The sequence below is a fragment of the Balaenoptera ricei genome, chromosome 16 (genome assembly GCF_028023285.1).
Source record: "Balaenoptera ricei isolate mBalRic1 chromosome 16, mBalRic1.hap2, whole genome shotgun sequence".
In the NCBI taxonomy this organism is placed as follows: Eukaryota; Metazoa; Chordata; class Mammalia; order Artiodactyla; family Balaenopteridae; genus Balaenoptera; species Balaenoptera ricei.
The window spans coordinates 54,121,290-54,139,565 of record NC_082654.1 but is presented as its reverse complement, the minus strand read 5'-3'; the positions used below and the strand labels follow the sequence as shown (position 1 = coordinate 54,139,565).

General features: G+C 38.2%; 1 protein-coding gene across 4 annotated transcripts in view; it reads left to right on the top strand.

Moving 5' to 3' along the window:
• Positions 1 to 18,276, top strand: part of NRG3 (neuregulin 3) — a 1,107,816-nt gene that overhangs the window by 404,203 nt on the left and 685,337 nt on the right. The window lies entirely within an intron of this gene.

Genomic DNA, 18,276 nt, shown 5'->3' with positions numbered 1-18,276 from the left:
CCCTTGTACAAAGTTTGTGATCTGGTGAGACCCAATCCAGGAGTACGAGTACATATAGCCCAGGAAATTTGCAGAGGCCAGGTGCCTGGCTGGGGCAGACCCTTGAGGTCTTGTGTGTAGTCTGGGGCTCCCTACAAGGTAAACACCACATGCAGGCAGCCTCCTTGCTTCTTCTCCTGCTCTGGCTGCTGCTTCTAAGCCTCTGCAGACACATTCTTTATTGTTGAGAAAAAACCACAGATGGAATGACGGTTGGACTATTGGTGCCTGTCAATTCAGAAACAAGCCATCATTTGCCCAGCATTTCAGTCTTTACCACTGATGTGTTAGTTTAATTGAATTAGTTCTGTGCTGGATGAGGTCATTAAATTTGTATCCTAGTGGAAACGTACTACTCAGCTCTGCACAGTGATGGTGGGGGCGGATGTGTGGGGTGATGTGCATTCTCTCTGGACAGAAGGTGAATCCTCTCTCTACAGTCACGGTGGGCAGCACATCCTTCTGTACAAAGTCATTTGAGATAACACTAACTGAAGGAGCACCTGTCTCTTCAGAATTCTTTTTCTAATTAAACAGCAGATTGGCTATATGCCCTGACAAAAGGATAAAAAGGGTTGTACTTATAAAATGCAAGTTTTGGGGAAAAGGTGTAGCATGATAGCTGAAACTGTTATGTGGATATTAGTGAGTTCTTTCTTGTCTGTTAACTGCTCTTCCTCCTGGAACTAGATTTGAAGAAATTCTTCTCACTACCCACTGCTTTCTTCCCAAGCTCATAGAAAGGAAAGTGAAAAGTGGACATGAAATCACACCTCCTGGAGGAAGCCCTCATTTAATCCCTGTGGGAACGTTTATGAGATACTTTTATTTTACAAGGGTATGATTATCATTCTCATTTTCAGGTGAGGAAACAGGCTTCAAGCTGCCAAATACCTTTCCCATGTCATAGCTTGTAGTAAACAGCACGTATGGACTCAGACCCCAAAGTGGTTGGTCTGAATCTTCCCAGTTGCCTTCTTATACTATCGAGAAAAAATTTTCTCACCCTGGTAAAAATCTATGCCCCTGAAATCTCAAAACCATCCTCACTCCACATCCATCCATTCTGAAATACTCATTTTCCCTTACAAGGAGCCCCTTTTTGAAAATCACACTGTCTTCTTTTTAAAAAATCTATCTTCCCTCCCTTTTATAGAGTTTGTTAAGGTTCCTTTTTCTGGATTCTGGTTGTATTGTTAAAACAATAGAACCTAGCACACTGAGCAAATGCAAAATTATGTTGCAAACCTGAGTTGGTTTCATCTCTTACTATACATGTCTCTTTTCTCTCATTTTAGAATCGCCAAACTAAAGACCCTGGAAAGCTGAGGTGCTTATTTATGTTTTGATTTATTCCTTGTCTATCACCCCGTGCAAAACTAGACTCCTGAATCAAGGACTGATTTTAGTGTTTCTCTTGGGCAGTGGGACAGGGGTGATAAGTGACCCCGGAGAAGACCTTCCCAGTAGACTATGACTAATGCCATTTTCATGGGTGACACTCTATGATATTCTTTGTGAACAGCGACCCTGAAGTTGTACAACTGGCAGTCCTTTTGCAGATTTAGCTCATCTTCCTTTGTCCTGCTGTCACCATCCCCCTGTTAATTATTTCCTTTCACTGCAAAAGTTCTTAAAGCCATTGTCTATATTTGCCAGTACTACTTCCTTCAATGTGCTTTGATGACAGTCCTTCAAAACATTCCCTCCCTCTACATTTTTCTGATATTATTTTCTCTAAGAAATTCATTGAAAAAATTTACAAGTTCAGTCATCTTAGTTTTCCTCTGGTGCTAGTCACTGTTTGATCATTTCTTTCTAGAAATCTCTTCTCCCTTTTTTTTTTCAGTTTGACTTTAGCCTGTGTTAAGTGCCTGGCAGAGTCTGGGTGACATGCATGGTGACAGCTGATTCTTCCTAAAAGTCTCCATCTTTCCAGTTCTGGATATTCTTTCTATTCTATTCCCTAAGTAAAAACAGACAATGTGCTGCCCTTGGACCTTTTCTGGAAGGCTTTGGAGAGTTCATCCGCTTCCGAGATTTCAGCTAATGCACTCTGTGCATGTAGAGCTTATCTTTATTTCTAGCCTCACACTCTTTCAAGTTCCGGCCTTTCATTGCTCACTCTCTACTCATTGATCATCTTTAACTGGAAAGCCCTCTGGTGTCCCAGACTCAGCAGGGATGATGGCAAGCTCATCCTCTTTTCTTCAAATACTTTGTATTTTTAACTCTTTATTTTATGTAAAGTCTGTTCAACCTTTTGTCATCCAGGCATTACATCTCAGAATAAACCAGCTGTGAAATATATAGAGTGGTCTATGGTGGTAATCATTTTGCAATTTATAAATATATCAAATCAACGCATTGTACACTTTAAACTTACACAATGTCATGAATCAGTTATACCTCAACAAAGCTGGGGTGGGAGGAAGAAGGAAAATTATATGTATAGTGCTTTAGTTCAGTGCTTCTCAGACTTTAGTGAGAACAAAAGCTCTTGTGTGAAAGCACATATTGGTAGAGCCCTTCTCTGGAGTTTCTGATTCTGCAGGTCTGAGCTGGGGCCTGAGGATCTGCATTAGAAAACAAAGCTATGCTGATGCCACTGGCCCAAGGAACTGTTTTAGTAGAGGAGTCTGCAGCCAGATTGAGTTAGGCGTAAATTCCTTCTCAATCATATTCGTCATGTATCCTGGAGAATTTACTTGATGTCTCCGAGCTTCAGATTCCTATCCTGTAAAGTGAGGGTAATTAAAGTATCTACCTCACAAAATGTGACTACTAAACGAGTTAATATTCTAAGTGCCCACTCCAGTTTTTGGCAAACCCTTAAAAACCATTTGCTGTAACTGCATGACTTTTAATCCTCTTTCCTTTTCCTCACTTCCTGTGACTGATTACCTCCCATGTTCTAACAACCCGGGCTTTGGAATATATCTGTTTCCTTCTCATTATTGCCATGGCTGGGATCAAGTGCATAATCATATTGTCATTCATCTGACCCTAATCATCGCCATTTAACTGGTTAGTACTGTCTCTTTCTCTATCCCTGCTCCCCAAACTTCATCCTGTTGCTAGGTTCTACCTTAATCCCTTTTAAGCAACTATTGTAAATAGGATCCTGTCTTGCTCAGAAAGCACATTTTGAATATATTAACAGGGCATTTAGCACCTTCCTTGGCACCTGGACTGTTCACTCTTTCCTCTCACTACTCCATACACGGTATTTATGATACAAAGTCTATGTTTTTCTGAACTCTTTGCTTTCCTGATTCTGTGCTTTCTTTTATAAAATTCATTTCATCTGCTATATCCTTTCCTTTATTATCACAAAGTGGAATCTAATTCATTCTTCAAAGCCTGGTTAACTTTCATTTCCTCCATCCAAAGATTTGGCAAATTGGTTTCATTCCTCATGACAGTGCTGAATGATTGACGGTAGCTTCTTGGGGAAGTTATAAGGATCCTGAGGCCCAGATCTACCTGGGTTCAATAGAAAATGATGTCATGGTTCGTGAGCAACCTCTGCTATGAACCCAGGTTGAGTGTGTGGAAGCATCTGTATCAAGTATTGTCTCCCTTGCCCTGCAGTATATTTTACACTGTAGGTGTTTGATGCATTTTGAAAAATTCAAAATAAATAGACATACCTTGAGTTTTCAATTTTAATTTTATTCTGATTATAATAGCCATTTTCCCCTTCTTCATTCCAAGATGAAAGCCAAACCTAACCTTAGAGAATGATATTAACGGGCAGAAAGAATATCAGAACAGGAATGAAGACAAGTCTTCACCACTTAGATTTGAGAGCGTAACGTCAAGATCAGTGAAAATAATCTGGTTTGTACCGGTAGCTGCAGGCTTGGGGGTGAGTTCTTGGATTTTGAGGCATAAGGTGCCAGCCGAAAGGATGAGGGGGCATTCTCCCACAAGACCAAGAAGAGCAAAGCGTTCTTGAGGATATCTATTCATGGAGTCTCTTCAAGGTGTAGAACTCTTGTTTTAATTTGTGCAAGTCAGATAAGTGATACTTAACTCCCAGCTCCACCACCTACTAGCTGTGTAATTTGGGCAGCTAATTAAACTCTTTGAGCTTTGGCTTTATTCTCTTAAAGACAGAGGTCACAATGCTACCTCTCAGGGCTGTTGTAAAAATTAAAGGGAAATATGTATATAGAAGACTTAGTATAGTATTTGGCTCAATAAATAGTAGCTGTTCTTATGAATATTGTGTAGAATAGCAATCAAGACCATCCCTTTAAAGCTGTTAAGACGCCTTTGCCTCTGATCCCTAATCTCTGTCTTCACTGTTGCTTACAAACATATGAGATGATGAAATGACCCCTTGGCTACATGTTATATGTAACACCACAACTACTAACTAATTAACTCAAATTGACTGGAGTCCTGTAAGCAATACTGCTGATTTACTGTTGTTCCCCACCAACTAGCATGAACCAATGCTGTGAAGATAGAACCTTGGTGCTTCTATTATGTTTAGTGCATCAAATTTAATAGTGGAAGAGTGTGGGTGTTATTTAGAACTTCATACCTTTCTAAAGATATTTATTCTCTTAGATTAATATAGTTCATATTTTAGCTATTTGGGGTTATCTTATTCCTTTCCTGACAGTGTTATTAAATACCTTGAAATACATGTTGTTCAGAAACACAGTCATTTATTCATTCAGTAAATACTTGGGTATGTTCTGGGGCCAAGGTCTATTCTAGACACTAGAGCCACGACAATTTACAAAAGAGATAAACCCACTATTCTTATGGAGATTATCTTCTGGAAATGGAAGTTAGACAAATGAGCAAGTGAGCTAGCAAACAAACAACCATGCTATAATTTTAGATGTTTGTATTTTCTATGAGCGAAGTATGATGATAAAGTTGAGGTGATCAGGGTGAGCTGAGTGACCATCTTTGGATTGTGGGGAAAGCTGTGGCCACATTTGAACTGATGCATGAATGATGATAAAGAATGTGCCTGGCAAAAAATGGGTTCCAAGTTCTCGAAGCAGAGAGAAAAGCAAGTGACTCAACTCAGATGAGGACAGAAACAAGGGTCTAGCTGTGGGTGCCCAGTGCTTGGAAGAAAAAAAAAACACATGCTAGAGAGGCTAGCAGGGCAATTATGGAGAGTGTTGTTTGTGGGGTAAGGCGTTTGGATTCTATTTGATGCAAAGGGAAGCCACTGGAGTTTATAAAAATGGCAGTGAGACAAAGATTTTATTTGGAGTTGTACATGAACGTTGAATGCTTGTAGATCTAACCATGTAAGGAATTTGATGGTTAAATATGATGATAAAATGGATAATCACTCGTGATTCATCTGTTTTCTAGATTCAGATTTTTTGTTTGTTTGCTTAGAAAACAAGATGCAGGGTTTAAATGCTTCTAGTTTTTTGTTCCTGAATTCAAAAACCTTTGAGCTGGCCTCTGTGGTATCCTTTCACAGGTTCCCCTTATCCTGACAATCATTTTCAATGTGGCCATGATCTGCCAGGTTATTTTTTTCTTTCTCTTCCTCAAAACTGTGCTGTGCCCTCTTTGTATTTCTGTCTTTTATGAACCTGAGATAAAATTAACATAGAATTTTTGGTGAATTGCCTCTGTTGTTTTGGGGTTACCTTGGTTTTCCTTCAGAAGGTCTGCTGTGACCTTAGAACTGTTGGCCTGTTTAAGGTTTTGAGTCAGTTCGAGAGCTTGAGGAGCATTTATCATCTAGCTGAAGATTCTCCCATCCAAGTACTAATGAGGCCCAACCCCACTTAGCTTCTCATATCAGGTGTGTTGAGGCTGGGCCTTAGACTCTCTGGGTGAAGATTCTAATGATTTCACAGTTGTCTCTTTGCCTCTTGCCCCCTCATTTTTAAGTTGGAGTTGTCTTTGAATTTCTGTCACAGACTCTGAAATTCCATTTGAGATTCTATTTGAAATTTCATTTCAAATAGGTTTTTCTAACTCTTGAGCACTGTTTCATCCTTCATTACATTTATTGTATCTGTATATTTTTCTGTGATATGTTACTCTTAACTGTTCTAAAGTGGTATGCCTTTAGGTTGACCTCTTGATTTCCATCTACACACATTAATTGCTCTCTGTCTGCATGCTTAGTCATATTCTAACAAACACATTTACCCCAAGCCAGAAAAATTCTTCTACAGAGTAGACATTAGTGTCAATTCTAAACATGTAGTGCCAGAAAAGTATAAGAATGATGTATTGTTCACACCTTCTGCTTTCCTTCACGAAACCTGGTCAAATTATTTATTTTTAACAGTTAAATTATTTTTTAGGTGCCTCAAAGTTTTAAAAACATATTTTTAAAATTTAAAATGAATGTGATTCAATTTTATTAATTGTAAACCACAGAAGCTGAGTGGCCCTTTGAAAGTGCATTCAACTGAAGAAAATGTATCAAAGAATATCTTGAATGAGTTTTGAAATCTCTAACATACGTTTAGTATTTATGAACCCATTTAAAACATTTTTTCTTAATATGTTTATAACATATGGTTTATTTTACAAAAATACTATTTTCCATGTAAATTCACTGGGTGAACTTCGAAAGAATAGTGATTAAGGAAAGCATTTAAATAAGAGGTAATCTGAAAGTAGAAGGAACTCAGTTCATAAAAGTCCTTGGCAGAGAAAGAAATAAGTTCTTTGAAAGAACAGTGTGTCTTCCTCTCATTCCCTCATCCCTGCAAAGAAGAAAACTTGTTGGTGATAAAAATGAGCCAGACAAACCCTGAAGCACTCTTTTCTCACTCCCCACCAATATTACTCACCCCCAAATACACATGATTGAGGTAAAAAGAACTTAATTATAAGGCTCTATTCAGAAGAATAAAGTGGTAAGATTATTGCAACTTCCTTACAAACCAAAATATACTTTTATGATTGTGTGGCTTTCCACCTCCTATGATGACCATGATTTCAGAGAGGACTGAGGAGGAGAAAGAGTTAGTTTCTCGGACATTTCATGTTAATTTTAAAATTTAAAAGAATGTATAATTTCCAAAATGTTGTCAATGAATATAAAATAAACTTCCATAGTCATAAGAAGAGAGCACTGACAAATCGTCTCTAATTGTATGTGCAAAAATTTTAGTACAGCAAAAACAAATGAAGTATCTAGAGAAATCTCTTCCCCAAAATCATAGAAGCTTTTTTCACTGGAAGTTCAAGGCTTGCTGGAAGATTAAGTGAACTAAAAAAAAAATCCACAACCTTTTTTTCAAGTCTGAATTCCCATATTAAGGGAAGAATTGACAGAACTATAATTAATGTTATTTTTTATTGATGCCTTCTTAAAATTTTTGCTTTAAGCACTTCATCTAGGAACAAAAATGAATGAAAATGACTACTATATATCTGAGCTTGATTCTTTCACTAGGGACAATAATATGAATATGATGAGAAAGCACAGGTTACAAAAAGAGATTAATTTAAAAATTAAGAAATATTTCATTCATATCATTTCTTTGAAACACTAGAGAACTAAAACCAAATATAACCTGGTAATTAGTAAAAATGTTAAAAACTAAAAATTTAAATTATTGAGGTGTGCATATTTTACTGTTGTTGTTGTTTGTAAGCCATAATGTAAGCATTTCATAAGCTTATTTGATCTGCCCATCATACTGTGCTGCAATCTCCATTTATTACTCATTTGATCATATAAGAAAGAAGAATAAACCTCTTGTCCAAAGCACCCGACTAGAAAGGATCGCAGCTGCTTAGAAATCCAGGCCTGTCCATTTCCAGATCCCATGCTTTATACTTAGACTAGCCTCTGCTGCCTCTCTTTGAACTTCCATCTAGCTTTCTTGCACTCCAATCTAGTTTCCTCCATGGAATATTTTCTCTGGCCCCATCTAGGGTGTCATGATGCTTCTGGAAGATTGGTGTTTCATTCTCTTTTAAAGCTTTTAACTGGCTCAGTTGGAAAGCCTCCACTTTATCTAACTCATATCTCATTTCAATGTGTCTGAACATTTTCAGTTGTCTCCATTATCAAGATTCAAGAAATATCTGAAAAACCACCTGCTAGTTAATAAGAGACTGGGTAGACCAGATGATTTTTCAGTGTCTCTTCCAGCTCTCGTTATTTGAAAGCAAATATCCATGGATATACTCTATTTTAAACATAGTATTTTATTTAAATAAAAATATAACTCACTCCTATGTTTTAAAAAAGTCAAATAAGTCAAACAATAAAAGTAAAGTTTTAATGCCCCACAACAACTCTGAATCCAACATCCCAGAGATAACTATTGTTAAAGTTTCTTTTTATGGTTTAAAAACCACACTTGTACATCTGTTCCTTAACTTACCGACATTATTCAATGTAGCTATACGAGTGCTGAATCCACACTATTCTGTTGAAAGTCGTAGACTTCTTTTTTGCTGAATTCTTTCCAGAGTTGACATGTGCATAGAGTTAGGAAACTTTTAAAAATTTATGTTAGACTACAGCTCCATAAACTGAAATTGCAGCAGAAGACAGTATCTATTTGAACTTCATTTTATCTGTAGGATACTGAAATATGAATTTTCTAGAAGGGTCAGGCACTGAGATTACCTGAAAAGTCGGACTCTGCTTCTTAATGAGAGTCTAGCTTCCCTGAAGGCAAAAGGCCAGTGAAAGATACTGAAGGCTGGATTAGTGTGACTTTCAGCAGAGAGAGATGGTGGCAGTCAGGGTCCCCAGAGTGTGAGAGCTGTCCGTTTCAGATTTGCGTAAGGAATTCTTTTTAAACAACAACAAAAAAGTCCATGCCTTGTAAGTGTATTATTTATCAAGCCCTTCATATATTTTCACTTTAAGGTCATCTTTCAAAAATCTCAAAGGATGTAACCATGTTACGTTCCTTAGATACGAAGAAAAAATGATTTTAAGTGATAGACTAAAGTGTACTAGATGTGATTGTGCTTTAACTTTGAATTTAGGAACAACATCCAAATATAATTCATCCTTCCGGTGATGCTGTTAATCACCTATGTCCCAGAATAGAAAATGATCACCTAGTGTGTGATGTTATTAAGACTTAAACATGCAAATATTTTGCAAAACTAAGTAAAGATATACAACAGTCCTCCAAGAACTGAATGTGTTTGTGCATACTGTGCAAAGAACCCAATTTTAACTAAGATGATGAACTATTTATTTAATGGCAACAGTAAGTTCATTTTTTTCATCCAGAATTCATTTTTCAAAATACATATCAGGGCAAAATATTATTTGAACATAATGGACATAAATAGGTAACTTGCCCCAATTCACATGTAAATCCATTAACTCAAGGTAGGGTGTAAACAAGAAATACACTACAAATACCTGCTCGAGAATGGCCACTTTTGTTTAAAACATTAGCGTATTTTGCATTTAAGTTAATGAAATGCCACTCTATAAGATTTGAATAAACTGATTCTAAAATGTGTTTCTTATTCTCAATTCGAAATCTGGTTCATGAAAAATACTAAATACTGAAGGGAAATGAATTTTTGTATTTCTGTAGGTTATCTTATATACTTGGTTGATGTTTTTGTAAATCCCTTTCTCTAGGAAGGTGTAAAGGAACTCACCAAAACATTTTAACATTATTTTGCTTTGCATTTTCACAAAGAAATGTAATACAGGATTATTCTGAATAACACAAATCAACATTTTAAGTTTTTGCAGTAAAGAGTTACAAAAAGCTAACCTTAAAATAGAGGTAAATACTATATTTTTATTCTGATTACATAGATGATGATATATAACTTGTTCAATATGATTTTGAGTTGGCTTGGTGGGTAGGTAGATAATCTTATTCTATGGATCTTTAAGGGCAGAAAAAATGATGCTCATACGCATCTTTGTATCTGCAATGCTTAGCACTTAATAAGCACTCAAACATATTTTTGAATTGAACTTTATATATGTTTAGCACAAAAGTATTATTTTACAACCCTTAAAACATGTCAGTTAAAGAAGATGGTTCATTTTCTTTGATTAGGCTAAACTTTAAACTTAAAAAAATCTTTTTCCTGAACTGTCTTGCATACTTGTAAAATTACAAAGACAATAATGTATTTTATTCTTAATAAATATTAAGAATATTTTTAATATTATTTTTTTCTTCCTCATTAGTGAAGTTGAAGTCACCATACCATTTACGTAATTTAAATTTCAGGTGCTCCATAGCAGATATTTATTTTCAACTTTCTTGCATGTCCAGCTTCTTCATTCAAATTGGGCATTAATAGATATGTTTATTACAGGGATACATGTTATTTTCATGTCCTTTTGAAACCTTCAATCTAGAACGGGCCTTTAAGGGATTAGTAAATGCTTTTTTGAACCATGAAATAAATGGAAAAAGTGTGGATTCTTAAATAGGGAAGCATTCGTTTGGAAAAGAGTTCCATTTATTTTTCTCACTGAAACACCATCCTTGGCATGATTGCAAATGATTGCCACCCAGTTCAGATAATTCTCTTCCAGAATAGGGCATGCAATTTGAAAATTGAAAAAGCTATGTCACTCTTTGAATTATGCTTATTTTACTTACAGATAATTCAAGCATTAATGTGTATTATATATATATATATATATATATATATATATATACAGATACGTATATGTATATATATATATACACACACACACACACACACATATATATATATATACATATATATAACTAATATCTGTATTAGTTACAAATGATCATTAAGACTCTCTGTGTTAGGGGTAGATAATGTTAATAATAATAATCATTTTCTCCTCACTAGGCAGCAAGGCAAAATTCAAGAAATAGTAGTCACTAGAATGACCTTTCATCCTTGGCTCTGGTCATGTCCATACCCCCTTCCCAGCATCCTCAATGTAGTTCTCCAGCCGCCACTAAAAGAAGTTGGGTCCTATTACTCCATGCTGGTCTGGTTATATCATAACATTAATGTTGCAGCGACCTTACAGGGAGCTCTCAGTATCTCTGTCTGAAGATCCTCAAAGTTTACCCTTTCAAATATACAGCTTTTACGCTTTATCTGGTTCCAGCCACAGTGAATAATAGTAATATTATTATTTTCTTCACCAGAACTCTGGGAAGTGTCATTCTGATTTTTTAAGGGAAGCAGAGAGAGAAGCAGATTGGTCTACCTTTCTCATCTTTTGGAGAGCTTTGGGGGGGGGGGGGTCAGTAAGATGATAGAAGTGGTGTTGTGAAATGTGATTTCTTGCCATATCACTTCTAGTCTTCAGTAAGCTTCAAACATCACTACATGCCTGTGAAGACAAAGAAGGAGGGGTTGAAATTAGAGCACCACACAGATAAGAATGCAGAAGTGAAGAGGACAGAAATGTATGAAGGTTTTGGGGATGAACCTAGACTTGACCATATTTTGAAATGAGGATTTGTACCAAGGTTATCTAAATCTCTAAATCTCCAAGGCACTTATCAGTTCCAAGTAATGGTCTATCATCTATCTCTCTCTCTCTCTCTCTATCTATTCCTCTATCTATCTATCTATCTATCTATCTATCTATGTATCTATCTATCTATCTATCTATCTATCTATCTATCTATCATCTCTTGGTTTCTTTATTCTTACTGAATGGAATTACAAAATCACACATCCTGAGACTGGGAGAAAGTGCATTTGTACTCATGAATTTCTTGCAGACCTACACATCTTGCTGAGGCATTCTTTTCTGCTTCTGTAGTGGGTAGTGCTGAAGGGAATGTCAGGACTTTAGATAGAGAAAGGTTATCTTGGGGTCTTAGTGGCACCTGGGGACCAAACCCTGATGACTCTTCCACACTTTCTTCCCTGTTCTCTCTCTTCCATTGAAAATGTCTGCTGGCAGGACCCTTGGTTTTACTAATAGCAAACAGCTTTCTCTCATGCAAGCAGAATCGACACTGGTTTGTTTAACAAATTCATTTAAGAACTGTCGCTGGTCCTGTGTGAAATAAGAAGCAGGTTCTTAAGTGACTGAAAGAGATGGTGTTTAGTTCTTGGTTTTGATCTTCTTTTTTCTGACAGAGCCGCATGTCCCTGCTTGTTTTCATTGCTCTGTATTCCACACATGGAGTGACAATTTTGTTGTGTCTCATGGCTGAAAAAATGTAAGGAGCCCTTCCATCTCTGACTGGAGTTACCCTCTCTCCTCTTTGCCTTGACAATGTATGAATTATCTTTAGATATAAACTTAAAAGTACTTCCATCGGGGCATCTTGCTTGCCTCCTAGATGAGTTAGGTATCTGCTTCAGTCCCCTCACATAGTGCCCTGTGCTGTTCCTCCAATGATTCACAGCCCTCTTTATTATAGCCATTTATTTAAAGAGTTGTCTTCCTCATGAGACTGTCAGCTGTGTGGAGATAGAAGCCATACCTGGCTTGTTTATTGCTGGTCTGACGGAGCCTAGCTCAATGCCCTGTAGAGAAGGTCTCATAAATAGTCATTTCAGAATGAATGAATGAATAAATGAATGAATGGATTTTTTTTTTTTTTTGGAGAGGTCATTAGCAAATAAAGCCTTTCGGTAGCAGTGGGCATGCTGGTCATCTGACTCAAATTGTGCTAAGGGAAATATCCCCGGCCTTGGAAGGCAACTCTCATTTTGATTCCAAGTCTCTAAGTTTTCCATCAGTGTCAGAACCTGCTGAAAAGAACCATCAAACTGAAGCCACTGCTGACTTGTTTGCAATCCTTTTTAAAAGTTTACCTAGAAAGAAACCATAAAGAAACCCATTCCATTCTTTCTCCGAAATCCACATAGACAATAAAAGCATTTATCTAAATAATGTTTTGGCTTCACACAACATCAATAAACACTTCATGGAGATTAAACTGACTGAAAACCTTTTATACTTAACTGATTTCTGTTGGCTGTGTTGATTTTCTTTATAAAGAATAAAAAAAGTAAAGTTGTTTTGCATTAATACATTTGGGGAGGCATAAATGATTTTCCATAAATCACATTTTCCTGACAATGAACATGGAGGGAAAGATTATTAAAACTGATCTCTCACGATGTTGTTGCATACCTCAAGCAAATATGTGAGGCTGTCTCCATCAGTAAACTTCATGTGTTGGTGTGATTGATGAATTATAATTAACCTTGGCAACATGTTTTACCGCTTAACTAGATCAATTGAAATTAGTTATCCTGAGAGACAGTAAAATCACTTCTATCCTCAGCTTACTGCAATAAGTAATGGCCTTTCCCTGGAAGACTTCTCAAAATATAGTGAACAAACACTTTGCTATTGAATCTGCTTCTTAAAGTAAATGAGAGGTCAGTGGGATTGAAATAACTTTGCTTGAATGAGAGAAGTCTCCAGACTGATACAACAGTAGTTCTCTCAGGAGCTGGGGATTGGAGTGGGGATTGGAGGCAATGGTGATTAACAGTTGAAGTGAGTACCTAATTAAAACAAAGTAAGGGAAAGGGAAGGAGAGGGAGAGATGTAGCATTGAAGAACTTCTCTTTTCCCTCTCCAGTCAAAGGGGAAAGCTGAGAAAAGCATCTTTATTTTCTAAATGCATATTAATGAATGTGCTGCTGTGTATATTAACACAGAACTTTATAGAATGATATTAATCAGGGCAAGAAATAGAGATCATTTAAACAGTTGGGTTCCCTTCGGCTCAGCATGTCACGTGACAGTGTCTTCTGGGACAGCTGTCTGATAATATGATGCAATCTAGGAAAATCCCCTCCTGGAAGACTTTGTCCCCAGTGTTTCCTCATTGGACCCAACAAAATTCACTGTCAAATATCAAATGATGACTTTCTTTTCTTGGTCTGTGCAAAATTGAAGAAGTGCTTTGGAAGATGACCAAAACCACTACCCTGAAAGTTATATAGTCATCCGACCATAGCCCTTGTGCTTTTAACGGTGGGTGTAGGCATTTTGGAGGTTTCACTTTGGAACTTCTGCAAAGTCTTCTTTTGGCAAGGTCTTTCACCTACCTGCGGACTACACAGTAATAAAATAGCTTCTATACTCACTCTTCATGCAAAACCTCTGCTCCCAGTAAGGCAATTGTTTATCTTTGTATTAGCAAGGAGTACTCTAAACGCTCCTTTGCCTGAGACATGGGCAATTAAGTGAAGGGAAGTTGCAGTATTTACAGCCCTCCAATGACCATCCATCTTGTGCCAGCATGGCCACCCAGAGCAGACTCATGCCTGCTTGATGGGGAGACCCCTTGGACCCAGAAGCAGAAACACTAAAAATAACTAGTGTTGTCTTATAACTGTAGGCTGATTAAATAGCTCTTGTTTTTATTCTGTTTTCTCTTTCTGTGTAAAATGGCTCTTGTATGGAAACTTTCTGAGATAGTAAACTATGGAAATAATTATGAGTTTAAATTGGTGCTTTTATGAAGCGGAAAACTTGGAGTGACATCCTAGTGTTCTTACCAAGTTCTGGGTAGAGAAAGGAGAAGCCACGTGTTTCAATGCGTTGGTCCCAATAAGGGTGATACATGGTGCTGTGTACAAATGCTATAGCTCACTGGCCTTCAGACTCTTAGTGCACAATGTACTGTGCAAACACTGTGCCCTGAGATACCTTGGGCGAACAGACCTAGAAACAGGGGAGAGCCCTTTTTCACTCCCACCTCACTTTTATTTTCTAGATTGGATTTCCATCAGCGTTTTCAATGAAGAAAGGTCATATGTCTTACTTTCCTTTAACTACTTGCCTTGTCACAGTGTAGGTTCCTGAGCTAGTCTCCATCTGGGATGGAGGGTGGGAACTAAGACGTTCAGTCATCAATCCAGTCATCAATCCAGATGGAGTGTGATTGCTGAATGGTGTGCAGGAAACAAAATAGGATTTAGCCTTCCCTGGTGATTCTGCTGCTTCCCCATGTGTGGAACCACTTGTAGAGCAGAGAGAGCTTGGTCTTTGGGCTCAGCCTCTGGCTCACATATTTACTAGATGTGTTACTTTGGAAGATTTATAGGAACTTGTTAAGACAACAGGACTCCCTGTTGTGATTAAGAGTGGAAGTATTCAGAGAAAACTTGGATTTCTAGGTATGATGCTTTAACCTGGTAGAAACGACAGAAGAATAATTCTAGTGCCCAGCTGAGCTGCAGTGGTGGGAGAGGGTGGAGAGATGTGGCAGTGGGGGTTGAGCTGATTGCAGGGACACTGGTTAACACTCTGCACTGAACTCCACATGCAGTTTGCAGGAAGGAGAGTTGGGACACTCGAGTGGCTCCTGGAACTGAGTCTTGGAAGTGATTATGAGCTCCATCTTCTGCCAAGAGGGTGTGGATGGGGCACTCTGTGCTTTCCCTGATATGGCCAGATGTGAGAACCCAGGGAGGTCAGCTCTCATCTCGTGGGCACTGGACACTAGGTTTCTCTTGACCCCGTATTAGCTTCTAATTTAGTTTTATATCATCTATTGGGAATATTTATAGAGATAGGTTTGACAGTGGAAATGGCTGTTGCAGAAGTCACATTAGTTGGTTAGCTTCACTCTGTATTTTTTGTGAAGTCTTCTGGTAGCAAGCAGGGTGGGCATTTTCTTCCTTATCCCAAGTACTATATCCCAAGCCTGTTCTTGTATGGCTGTGGATCTCAAACTCCAACCTCCACAGGGGACAAGTAGAAATGTAAGTGAGGGAGGCGGGGCAGCAAGGATTGTGATGAGCTGAAGAATGCACACCTGGTCTAGTGAAGGTGCCCCAGTGTCGTTCCAGCCAGTTTTTTCCCCAAGAATGGATACATACTAGGCAGATGACTGGATTTTTTGGTAAGAAATTTTTAATTTTGTGAATTATAACTAATTTTTTTTAAAAAATCTGGATCATGTAGCTGGCCTGTAAGCCACCAATTCACCTGTTCTGGTGTAAGTGATTGGGAGCCAGTGAAAGTTGTGGATTCGTGTTTAGAAGAGTCACTTCCTTGTCACTGGTATAGATCCACTAGTGGTGAGTCCTCTAGAGGCTGGGACACTGTGTATGATTTAAGGCAACAGAACTTAAAATCTCTGAAACACAGAGGTTAAAAGGACAGCTCAGTGCCAGCCTGCCTACCAGCCATGCGACCTCATACAAGTTGCTTAATGATTCTAGCCTTGGTTTCCTCATTTATAAAATAGAGAAAATATAAGCATGAGTTTCATAAGGTTGTTGCGATGGTTAAATCAGTGAATACACATCAGTGGCAGAGGTATTTGCCTTTGCCATTAGGAACAAGGGAGCAAGGTGGGACGTTGTGGCCCCTGAGTGGCAGCCTGTGGAACAGCTGTGTCAGGCCCCTGGGAGCTTTTCCACCAACACCCCAACAAATTTCCTGATTCCAAGGTAGGACCCAGGTGACTGAATTTGCAGCATACTTCCCTGGTGACTCTTCTGTTTCCCCATGTGTGGAACCACTTGTAGAGCAGAGAGAGCTTGGTCTTTGGGCTCAGACTCTGGCTCACATATTTACTATATGTGTTACTTTGAGCTGTTGTCTCACCCCCTCTTCACCTCAATCTCTTTGTTGTCTAAACGTTTACAAGTGTACCTTGTTCTGTGAGGATCCAACATCTCCAGTACAGCTCATGACACATAACACGTACTCCATAACCTTGAGTTCTTCTGGTCTCAATCTACTGAAAGTCTTACTACTAAGTTTGGGAAATACTCCTAAGGAAACAAAAAGGAAAAAAAATGGGACTCCAAGAGTGAACATTTGGTCCTTTGTGTGCTTAGTTGATTTCTGTGTTGGCCTCTGGTAAATTTGTTCCACGTGCCATTCAGGAGTATATCCATGGCCTCTCGTATTTCTCTGCACAAATGTAATTGAACAGCCTGAATTCAGGTTGCATTGTTTTTTGAGAAAATTCATAGCCATGTTAACATGGGATGTTTTCTGGCAGTACACAAAGTCAAGCTTTCATTGGAAAAGAGCTATTATAACTTAGCAACCTGAGTTTCCTATATGTAACCTTGATTCATTTTTGCCAAAAATAGTTCAGCCTATAAATAGTCAGCAACAAAGATGTGGGAGAAAGAAATCTCCAGCTCAGTTGGTAGGCAACACTCTATCAGAGCCGAGGGAAACACACACCCAGCAGCAGGTTTTCAATAATGAAGACACAATAAAATCTATTATTATTGTGCTAAATATATTGATGCTTGTGAATTTCTCATGCGAAGAAATGTAGTTTTCCTGTTGCCCTGGATCTGGCAGGTGCCATGCTGCCCAGGCCTCGGACTGGGTCATGGGAATCACGTGTTGTGCCTCCATGCCCCAGTGCTTATCTCAGGGCATCGTCTATGTGCATCTATCAGTGGTAAAACTCTTTAGGCTTGAGGCTGTTATTGTTTCATCTCTGAATTTTCGACAACACAGAGCATGCCAAGTCTCACAGTGGTGCTGAGGAAAGGGTTCCTGACTGAGTGCATAAGTGATACTGGGGTTATGATTAGGCTTTTCTGTGGCTTATGGTTTGTGTACAGTTTGCTAAGGAGGAAGAACAAGACGGGGAGAGGAGAGAGAGAGAGAGAGAGAGCCATTGCCATTGTTAACATAAGCTTTCATTATGAATTTTCCAACACAAAATATACGTGCAGAACCTGGAATGAACTGGCACTCACTGTATGCCACCTGATGATAGTGACAAATGAACCCACTTCAGAACCGGAGCCAATATCTGCATATCAAGGAGCTGCAGAGATGACAGTGGAAAGGTCCATGGCAAGTGATGAACGGTCAGATGTCTATGCCAGTGAGTCCCTTGCTCCAAAGATGTATGGTTTAATTGTTGCCAAGTTGAATTCACACCACAGACATCTAAGTAACTTATTTTAATCAGCCAGAAACATGGGCTGTCATAGATTTAAATTCGTAGCAGATCATGTTTCTGTATAGAAAACTGTGGGGATGCTGGTTTCACATGGACCCAAGAGTGAGCGTGAAAGATACTGGAGTCTCCCTGTGATTGAGATGGGACTGTCTATTTGCCCTGCAAAGTGGACATTTTATTAACAAGCTGTTGTGTTTATCAGACTTCCCATTAGGTTGAGCCTATTTTCCATTTAATCTCTTTCTTTGAAAAGGTCAACTTTTCTACAGAAAAATATTTCTGTTCCTTGTATGGTTTCCCTAATAAATTTCCGCAAGTTCTCATTTATTTATAGGTCCTTTCTTTTCTCTAGTTTTTTTTCCCATCTGTTTTCTACATACCAATTTAATTTTAACATCCCTGAAAT